This window comes from Malurus melanocephalus, unplaced genomic scaffold (genome assembly GCF_030028575.1).
Source record: "Malurus melanocephalus ecotype Western Australia unplaced genomic scaffold, MMel_1.1 scaffold_38, whole genome shotgun sequence".
NCBI lineage: Eukaryota > Metazoa > Chordata > Aves > Passeriformes > Maluridae > Malurus > Malurus melanocephalus.
This window is the reverse complement of record NW_026623270.1, coordinates 1,394,716-1,405,925: the sequence shown is the minus strand read 5'-3', so window position 1 is coordinate 1,405,925 and position 11,210 is coordinate 1,394,716.

Below are 11,210 nucleotides of genomic sequence, written 5' to 3'. Positions count from 1 at the left end.
ATAGAGTAGTGTATGAAAACATTATTTGTCTTCAAAATGCTGTATCATAAAAAAATCATGGACTGGGTAAGAATTTTCTGTTTGTATGGTGTTTCCCAGTCTCCATTGTCACACAACGATGCCCAAGTCAGCTGGTTGAAATCTTGGCACCAGCACAGAGTATTTAAGATTTAAATCCCCCAAGCTTTTGCAAAAATATAGTTTGGGAGGCCTCTGACTTCTCTTGAGAGGGAAATTTGAGAAGGATGTTTTGTGCACATGCATTSACGAAGCTGGATTGCACAAAAGCAACTGCTCTTATATTTTCACCCTCCCCTACTTTCCTCCACCCTAATCACAAGATGATCATGCAACCTGAGCTGAAGTAAATTTAAAAGTCAACTAATCAGTCTTCATCCTCATATTTAAAGTAAATGTTTTCATAAATTAAAAGAAACATTTAAGATTCTTTTTTTTTTTTAATTGTTAGCTTTTCATATTGAAGAGCTGCAGCTTCTGGAAGTTCAAAGGAAATTTGKTTTCCAGGAGATAGAGTTTCTCTTTTTGCACAGCCCTGCAATGTTTTGTCAAAATGGGATTATCTATGTATTTTGTTGATATCATGACTTGTGGCTAATACAAAAGGAATTCAAACTTTGGTTAAAACAAAAGCCAGCAAACAGGCAGATGCTTCTGCATGGTGTTTGTTCTCMCCTCGCACCCACACAGCTTAACATGCCTGGAGACAGATGATGGCTTATAAAGCAAGCAAGGACCCAAACTGGCATCACCAGCAGAAAGAGTTAAATACAGCTCCTCCCAGAAGTCCCCACAAATAGTCCGTGGTTATTGAGCTCAGCTGGTGCAGTCACATGTCCAAAGGTTGCTTATATAAGCCTGAGTTTCAGGCTACAGTCTCATGAGTATTAACAAACCTGTCATCACCAAAAATTGAAATAACATGTATTCATGCTTTGGATTGGCACTGTGTGCTCCAAGCGATGATTTGTTTAGTTATGTTTGGAATACTSCATCTTTGGTGAAGTGAGCCTGATTTGAAAAATTTTATGCCTAGGAATGCTAGACAGCTACAAATCTGTAGAGCTCATACAGGAGCATCAGACAGTTCCTTTTCTCCTGATGTTTAGAAGAAAATTCTGCTGTAGTCTGGACTTAAACTTTGTCAGAAAGTATGGAAATCTGTCCAACATACCTACTGTTTTTCTGCAACACTTTGCATAGTTTCTTTGAAAAAATGACAGTGATTTGTAAAGTAATATGTACTGGCAATACCATATCCTCTACACAGCTGTTTTATAAAAGCATACAAATGTATAAATAATTCTATTAGAGTAACTATTAAATAACCAAACTGGGCATCAAATAATATTTAACCAGGTGTTCTTGWATGGTCATACACCACATGTGCAGATCCTCTCTACAAAGTCAGCTACTGAGAAGGTAAATGGTGGTATTACAAAGAAATTACAAAAATTTTTCATACAAACATGGGGCACAGCTGTATAGCAAACATGGGAAAAAAAATCAAAAAATTCAAAAAGCCTTTTCTTGTCAAAGCCATAATGAGATAGGTGAGGTTAAAAGCTTTAAAAGCATKATCTTGGGTCCACTTATTTGGAAAGGACTGGGTTAGGGTATGTTTAGGGCAGTAAAGCAAGGAGAAGAAGTAATGTAGGAAAAGAAAGGAGAGATGGGAGAAAAATAATGGTGGTAAACATTTGGGATTTGTCTGGGAGAGTAATCTTTTTACCCAGCTCAGAAGCAGTAAGAGCAACATGTGCGACAGCCAAATGTGCTTCTGATTGAAATATCTTACAATCGTAGTTTGTCATTAATTATTGGAATTTAGCTTTCTGTTGAAGCCTTTTTACTTAAAAACTATGTCCTGCTATCTCCTGCCAATGCAATGGCCAGAACCATCAAACCACCATAGAATCATTTAGGTTGGAAAAGACTTCTAAGATCATCAAGTCCAAACACTAACCCAGMACTGCCAATGCCACCACTAAAAAGGTTGCACAGAAATTTTGTGTTCTATAAAATGTTGCCTAGAAATTTCTGTGCCAAACTCACAGCTCTGGACTGGGCTGGCACTCACCTGCTTATCAGGATCTTGGGTCCTGCCTTGGGACCTGCAGGGCCTGAGTACCCACCATGTCTTTTGGGAAGCTGGTCAATCATTTTTGGTTACCATGTACCTTTTCCATGCAGTTSTCCTTCCAGTTATGAATTTGAACARGTTTTGCTTYCAATGATGTGTTTGAGTCATAACTTTATTTACAGTTCAATTTTTTTACTGTAACTTAATCCATAGGTATTTACAGGCCAAAATTAACTCATCTGTTACCTTTGACTCAGAGCTAAGGAATGGAAGAAGATTTTTGGGAGCTTCAGTGAGATTTTAGTTAATTTTCTGTATATTTTCAGTTTCTTAACTGTTTTTCCAATGTGTGAATCCTGGCAAAGGGGTGTCATGGTTTTACTTGGTCTGATTTTTTTGGTGGTGGGGGGATGGGACCAAGAAACCATAAAGATGGCTCCTGTGAGGAAGTTCTAGAAGCTTTCTTCTTCTTCTCCACCAAAAGGAGCCCTACCCCCTGTGTTTTAGAGCCAATCCATTATGGCTCTGAGGTTGATGGACAGRCTGCCCATCAGGCCTGGGCCAATTGCACAGGTTGGTTACACCTCTGTGATGACATATTATCTAGTACTTAAGAAGAATTCAAAACAAGATAGGGGCTGCTGCCATGTAGTTTTAGGTTGTTAGTATTTAGTTTTAGTGTCATGCACTGGGGAAAAAACCAGAGCAGGAGGGTGAGGAGATGTAAGAAGAAAAATGGAGACCCAAGATCACAGTAAGGAGAAGATGGGATGAGTTGCTGTGCTGTTGCTGTGATTCTCGAGCATGGAGAAAATAAGTTGTTCTTGAAAGGACTATTTCAGCAATGAGAGACCTGTATAGAAAAGAGAGTGACCTTGCTCTGAGAAAATAACCTGGCCTTTGAGGACTGGACTGAACTGATCAGGAGCCAAAAAAAAGAGGAAGAGGCTTGGCCACCCCACGATGTTTGAAGTGAGTTGATGCTAAGAAGAAATTGTGCTCTGCGGGGAGGGAGAGATGCCCCCGCCCTACGTCTGAAGTAAGTGGTTGCTTAGAAGAAGCTGTGCTCTGCCAGGAGATTTGTGATAGTGGTCTTACGCTGCTGAAACGATACAGTTTGGCCATGAAGAACATTCTTTCCTTTCTCCTACGAGGTAAAGAAAAAAACTCCCTCTCCACCAGCAGTTATACACTGACTGTTTCTTGGGAAAAAACTTCCACAGCTTAGAGCTGTAAGAACACTTCTCCTATGATGCCGGACAACAACTGTAATGAGTGGTTTGATCTATGTTAGACTTTCATTCCTGTCCCCTGTGTGTGTGGGAAGACATGGGGGGTGGAGAGGGAGGACCTGAGAAAGAGACGGGTCCCAGAAAGGATTACAGGTGTCTTAAAATGTCTGTTTTTATTTTTCTTCTCCTTGTAAATTTTTCCCTATCTTTGTTCCCATCCCCAGTGCAGTAGTATTCTTAGTAGTTTGTAGTAATAAATCTATTTTGCAACTTAAGTTATTCAGCCTGTCTGACCATTCTCTGGAGCACATACGTATCTTTCTCACAATTATGTTATGTTATCTGAAAGCCATAAATTTTTGTGTTTATTGGGCTTTTACTCTCCCTTCTGCCCTCTCAGGTGGGGGAAAGGGAGAGAATATCATGGGTACAGTGCTTTTGGCTTTTCAGCACAGTCCAAACCACGACATTTTTGGTGCCGTGACTCGGATTGGGAAAAAATCAGGTTTAAACCCACGATAGGGGACAGAGCACAGCAATGTCTGTCTTCTTCCTGGGTAGCAAAGCCAGTTYTAGTTCTACTCTGTCTTGTTGTTTCCCACTGGAAGTTTCTGCTCAGTAGATTTTTCACCAAGATGCCTCAGTATCTTTCAACACATCACGGCTTCCAGGCTACTTTTTCTATCATGTACCTGTGACTTCATTTTTTTACACYTGATCTTATGGTCTTGCATTTTTTTATTCCTTCTTCAAGGCTGCTGTATCCCTGGATGYTATTGATCCATTAATGAAAATAGGTCATGTGATTTTTTAATTTTAGGGACTTTAATTTCATTGCTTTTTGTCTTATTCCTTTCACTTTCATAGTAAGAGTGCTTGTCATTCTAGGTTGTAAACTATGACAACAACAAGCAGCTCAACAAATTCAGGAGAAAAATCCAGGCATTCTCATGATGATCATGTTGAGCATCACCTCTTGCATATCTTACAGTAAACTTACTGTCGAATCAGCAGGCAAGAATCTCATCCCTCAACCTACATACACTTCATATGCACGCACTTTATTTATAAACGCCACATTTCAACAAAATTTTATTTGCTTTAATACAAGCCATATTTTGTGTGTGTAAGTGTGTAGAGGCGGGGATATATATATACAGGAGCAAAATGTATTGCATCAATTCAAAGCAAAAAGCTCAGCTTTGAAATTCAGCAGAATCTTTGAAAACTTTAGAGATAGGTATTTTCTTCCACTAAAAAAAGATTTCCTTCTCAAAAAAATAGGTTATGTCTCCTGTTTGCATTAGTAATTTACCACTGACTTCAGTGAAAACAGGTTTGGGTTCAATACTTAGCTGTGTTGAAAAATTCTGGAAGCATTTTCTTCAGATGGAGTAACTGTGAGTTAACCTTAATTTTGTAGGAAAGACAGAAATTACTGTTGTTGTCCAGAAGATGCAGTAGATTTGCCACTCTCTTACTGCTAYGTTTTTGTTTCTTGTGTGTATTTATAGCTTTGACTGGCTATGCAGGCTGCTTGCACAGAGGGTAGGGCATGGGGATGCTCTCCCCCTCTGCAGAGCAACACATGCCCCCAAAGGCACCAAGTTCCTCCTCCTGCTCTCCTTCTGTTTTGTGTTTGTTCTGCTAATTTTAGCATTACAAATRAGAGGGGGAAACTACACCCAGAGGTAAAGTATGCTCTCTGAATCCATCTGTCCAATTAGGGAAAAAAAAGTAGAGATTGTTAATTTAGATTTAGAAAAATGGATGCCTATTGAACTTTGTGAAGGCTGCACAGGAGGGATGGCTTTCAGTTTCTTACAAAAKTCACACAGGCTGAAAACCTATATCCACCATCTATCTGGTTTCTAAATGAGATCAAGACAGAGGGMAAGTAGTGAGGGGTAGGGACCAGGAAATGCCTTCCTTCTATCCCAAAGCAATCTTGTTGGCTTCCACATAGTCAAATAAATACATAAGGTACAGAACAGCAGTTATGGGCCTAAACTGCTGCTTCCRAGATCAGCCACCTAGKAYAKCTTTCTRACAGGAAGAATSGTGATGGAYCAGAGTTKATTCTACCCAAAGKCAGAAGGAGAAAGGAGAARGRAAAAAAAATTGCGCTGAAGGACATKGTAATTGGAAGCCTAGACAGACATCTCTCAGGTCTGATACAGGAGAAAGGTGAGTCAGGGTTTGGCTTAGGTGGTGTCAGAAAGTTAGTTGTCACCTGGGAAGTGCATTACTCACATCAAGACTTTTCACAAATTCTGGGAAATGAAAGATGCATTTAGCTTCCTGGTTTTACATTATTGAGGTGCTCCCAGATGATGAGAGGACCTGAGAGTGGACAGMAAAGATGATAGATTCATAGAACRGTTTGGGTTGGAAGGAACCTTAAGGATCGTCTGGTTTCAACCTTCCACTAGATCAGGTTGCTCAAAGCCCCATTCAACCTGGCCTTGAACACTTCCAGGGGCAGGGAATCCACCACTTCTCTGAATAACCTATTTCAGGGCCTTACCACCTTCACAGTAAAGAATTTTTTCCTAATATGTAAATATTAAATATCTATCTCTATATATCTAATATCTAATGCCAAAAAGCATTTAAACTGTCTGTGTCCTGTGAAACAGATACATGGACAGGCAGCTAGAATTGCAATTAATTTAGCAAAGATATATACGAAGCATAAGAAATCATTTAAAAATGGTACTTATCCTTAAAGGTATGTATGCAAAAAGCTATTCCTCTTCACAGAGCATCAGCACCAGAGCAGATACCCTCAGTGAAAAGCAAAAAGCCTGAGATTAGTTTAAATTCAAATGAAAGAGAATGAATTCTTCCCCACACCTGAGGAGACATGACTCTGTAGAAATGCCATTGCTGAGGGGTCCCCTTGTAGGACTTGCWATGAATGAGCTCCCAGGATTACACTGCACCACTGACTGCAGCTAAGTGCCTCCTTTTGCAGAGGTACTCGTAAAACAGGGCAAAAGACAACAACCACAACCCAGAGAAACGAGAAACTCTTTGCTGTAAATCCTGCTGGCTTTTCCAACTGGTCTAATAAAACTCTCTCCTTCCAATTTTTTTCTCCCAAGAGAAGTAAGAAGTTCTTATGAACTTSAGTCAAGGTATTTGGAAATTTGGCAATGTCTGCAGAAACCAGCCTGCTGATGAGGAAAAGAAAGCTAAATCATTCTAGTTTTGCCCTGAGCACAGGGCTGGATAAATATTCTTTCTTTAACAATGATTTTATTTTTTGTCTCCTCAGGCAAGTAATTTAAAACATCAACTGATATGAGTCCAAACTCATCACAAGAATAGCTGAAAGCACACTAGTCTTTATTTATGCTAGTTTGAGATTAACAGAACATTTAAAATGTAGATTTTAGGTAGCACAGCAGAGCTCCAAAGCTACCCTAACTTGAGCCAAAATCAGGCTGCGTCAAAAAAGAAAGGTAGAAATAGTTCACCTCTGTACTCACTGGTCTCAAACTTTGCTTCTAGCTCTGTTGATTAATGTATATTGCTTCATAAGAAGAATTTACATCTCCTTAGTAGGTCTATCTGAAAGCAAAACCAACCATGTCTTCTTCTCTACTACTCCTGGCAAAAGAAAAGAAAAATTCAAAACAAAKACGTCAAATGCATAAAAAGAKAATTAAAAACCTCTAAAAGCCTTCRTACAGTTGCTCTGCTTACAGTGATCAATTAAATTGTAGGCATTTTCCACTTTAAAATGTAAAAATAATTTTCAAGTATTTGGGAAATGGGGGGAGGGAAGAAGAACAAGAGGGGAATAAAGGTTTAAAGAGCAACACACAACTTCTGGTACATTTGTATAGCTATTTTGCTATTCTCCCCAGTGCAGCTTCAATAAACATTAATAAAATAAGCATGGAGTTTTGCTCTCTCAGCTTAGCCTTAGAGGAGGTTAAGACAATACAAAATTTGAAGKTTTTTTTCTTTAAGATAAATACTTTAAACACATGTTTAAGAGCAGCCAAGTTATCACRAGTGCCCAAGGAAATGTTTGATGGTGATGGAGCCATTTACATTTCACAGGTGAGAACAGAATTCTTGTTGCCCTCCTATTAGCAAGATGAGGTAGCTGTTGGCTATCTACCTTACAAAAAGTTTGTAAAAGACTTTGCATTATTAGTGTATAATCAATATTCCATATTCAGTTATTTCCTGCCTGGAAGCTAAATTGTGTAAGAGAAGAGCCAGCAATCCAACTAATCCAAAGCATGTCATGGAGTACAGGTTACATCAGAAATAGGCTGAAACCAAACTTTTTTATGTTTCTGAGAAATCCTGCTTCCTGGAAATGGACAGGAGACACAGATCTTGCTGGCAAAATCACCTCAATGCCAGAATACACCAGCATGGATAAATCAGGTRTTAGGTCWCTACCCATGATCAGGCTAAATCTTYRTAATTAATTGACTYATTAAGGAACAGTAGAGAAACACAGAGTTGAAAAACAAGATGCCATGCAGAGAGATGTGGGCAAGTTCAAGAAGTGGGCTCAAGGGAATCTCATGTGGTTTAACAATTCCAAGTGCAAGGGTGCTGTATCTGGCTCGAGGCAACCTCTGGTATCAACACAGGTTGGAGGACGAACAAATCAAGAGCAGCCCTCCTGAGAAGGACTTGGAGGCTGCTGGTGGGTGAGAAGCTGGACATGATCCAGCAAAGTGCACTTGCAGCCCAAAAATCCAGTTGTATCCTGGGCTGCCTCAAAAGCAGCATGGCCAGCAGGGTGAAGGAGAGGATTCTCCCCCTCTGCTCTGCTCTGGTGAGATCCCACCTGGAATGCTGCATCCAGCTCTGGGGTCCTCAGCACAGGAAGGACATCAGCCTGTTAGAGCAGGGCACCAAGTTGATTTCAGGGATGAGGCACCTCTTCTATGAAGAAAAGCAGAGACAGTTGGGATTGTTCAGACTGGAGAAGAGAGGTCTTAGGGATGACCTAATTTTGGYTTTTCAGTACCTGAAAGGAGCCTACAAGGAAGATGAAGAGAGACCTTTCACAAGAGMACATAGGGACAGGACAAGAGGGAATGGTTTCAATCTGAGAGTAKGTTTAGATTAGGTATTAGRAAAAAATTCTTTACTGTGAGGYASKGGAACAGGTTGCCCAGAGAARCTGTGGATGGCCCATYCTTGGAAGTGTTCWAGGCCAGGTTGGATGAGGYTTTGAGCAACCTGGTCTGGTGAAARGTGTCCCTGCCCATGGCAGGGGAGTTGGAATGCAATGATCTTCAAAGTCCCKAAGATATGTACTTTCTAATCAGTACTTCAGTATATGAACCATGAAATGGGATGCTGTGAGGCAGTAATGGACAGGCTGATAGCCAGTAATGGCAGTAAGAGATATTTCAAAAGAAAAATAGTAGCTGGACCTCTCTGGGCTTGATTAGGTGACTGCCCTCCTCCAGAAGAAAAGTAGTAAAATCAAGTTCAGTTCAGAGAAGGAGGTAACCTGATGTCTCCCTCTGTTCCTGCCAGCAGTATTACTTACAGGCCAAGATCAGATTAAGACTGATTTAGAGTGCGTTTTCTTCATATGTTTGGTCTCCTAATGATGTAAAGAAATTTCTGGTGAAGTTGCCAAGGTCTCTTAATGTGAGTTTTGGGAACTGTAAAGCCCTGCCCACRAAGTGCCTCTTCTAATTCTACTAGGAAACTTTTATTACATGAGCATTGYTCTTGGGATTATAAATAGCAGTAAGTTGAAAAAGGTTGCTTTTGWCACAGTATTTGTAGATCAAGTGTGAAGCTCTGTAAAACTGGACAGTTAATTTTAATGGAAAAATATTTGCTGGAAATTGGAAATCAATAGGACTGCTATTCCTGCATTTCTACTAGTCTAAATGTTGCCATCACAATGGGGTAAGCAGTGCTGCTGAGTGTGATATATTGCTGGAAGACAGGATAGTTTTTGTTTCAGTTGAAAGCCACAAAGGTTTGGAATGTACAGGCTTTGGAGCTGCTGAGAAGCAGCAGACTGACTCTTGAGCTGTGCAGAGACAAGATCATTTAGCCTCATAGGGGATTTCAAGAAATCAAGTGTTGTTTCCATTCCCACTCACAGCCTCCAAAATGCCATTTTTCCCCACAAAAGAAAAGTAAAGCTCAGGATCAATCTGGGGTTTGCTCCAGAGCCATGGAATAGGAACACCCTGGCCACTGGCTCTGGCAGTACATGACTCCCATGCTGGGCTGGGTGGAACTGTCCACCCTTTGAGGCTTCTGCAGCTCACCAGAAATAGCAYGGCTGTTTCCTCTGAGTGTTACCACTTCTACCAGACCCACTACAACAAAACTCTGGCTTGCCTTACCCAAGATACTGCAGCTGGTCCAGGCCACTAGATGATCCTGCTGCTTTGGCTTTTGGCTGAATGACTGGAATGATCCCAACCAACCACAAGTTTGAGTTCACTGGAGTTTTCTTTGTGCCTGTTTGCTGTGGGAGGAGCAGGGAGTTGGACATGCAGGGGGAAGGCTGTTGTATGGGGATGTGTGCAGCTTTCACCTCTGACAGCCTGTACAGCTCACACCTATCTCCAGCTTTGCTTCCCTCATGGCACCTGCATCCAGGCCGGCTGGGAAACTTGATTCCTGCCTGCTGTGCTGTGCAGCACAGCTGTATGGGATAGTCCATCATCCTTCCCTATCCCTCTGCTCTGTACAGGCTCCTAAAATGTCACCAGTACCATTCTTACCAAACTGAGTTGTGCTGRAGTACTTCAAAGTGAGCATTTTGCACTCTTTTGTACAAGAAATTATAAAAATGCAATAGAAAGCACTAATTGGGCTTCAATGGCCACCACTATGCTTTAAAGGCAGCAGTTTTCTACTGGATGTGCAATTCAGTTGCTCTTTTGAAGAGTAAGCTTGTCACCTCCACATGGCTGAAACTTTATCTAGGGGTTTCTGTTATGTAGGAACATAATGCACAGTCACACAAGAAAATTAACAAAAAAAGCTAAATTTAAGAAACAGTCTTCATTCCTTCATCATCCTCACCCTCAGGAAAGATAAATGTATGCTTATGGAGCTGTCCCAAGGATCCCTTCTTTAGCACACATTTTTACAAAGGCTGAACCCCCTCACTTAGGTGCTGAGGTCACACATTTGGCCATGACAGGGTCTATCACACACTTGCAATTTCTCCTTAAATTAATCCATATCCACTGGCAGGTGTTAGCAATTTTTTAGAAGAGAATCTAAACACTCAGCATCTCACAATCTTCTGTTTTGTCAGTCATCTGAGTTTGCACYTTTGAAGTTACTGCTGTAATTGGAAGAAAGGTCACACTAATTATTCCCTCTAAAGATTGCTTTCATTTCACTAGCATCTATTTTTTTTTCTCTCATTCCTTATGATGCCTTAGGTAAAAGTAATTTTTAGTGCTTATACTTTTTTAACCATTTTSTTTTCTAGATGTTGTTTTGTAGTTTGATATATCCCTCACATCACAGTAGGTGGAATACAGCCTGTGATATTTGTGAAACATTGTCATGCAAAAGCCAAAAAAGAAAGCATTGCTAATTTCCTTTATGTACTAGTTTGATTGGTTTTCATTGAATTAATATTTCATTTTGGTTGATACCAGGCTCTTTCTCTTTAATTTAAATGTGAAGAAAACACATTTCAAACAGCGTAATTCCTTTTAAAACCGATTTCATACAACTTGAGCTTTCAAGGGCCAATATGACTTCCTGTGGAACCTAACTTTCCCGTTTTGGATGCCATGCTATTTTTTGTTTCCATCCAGATTTGAAGAAGGCTGGGGAACATTCCTCCAAAGCATCTTTCTGATAGATGTTCTCGCCCCCGCAATGGCGGTGGTGCTGTG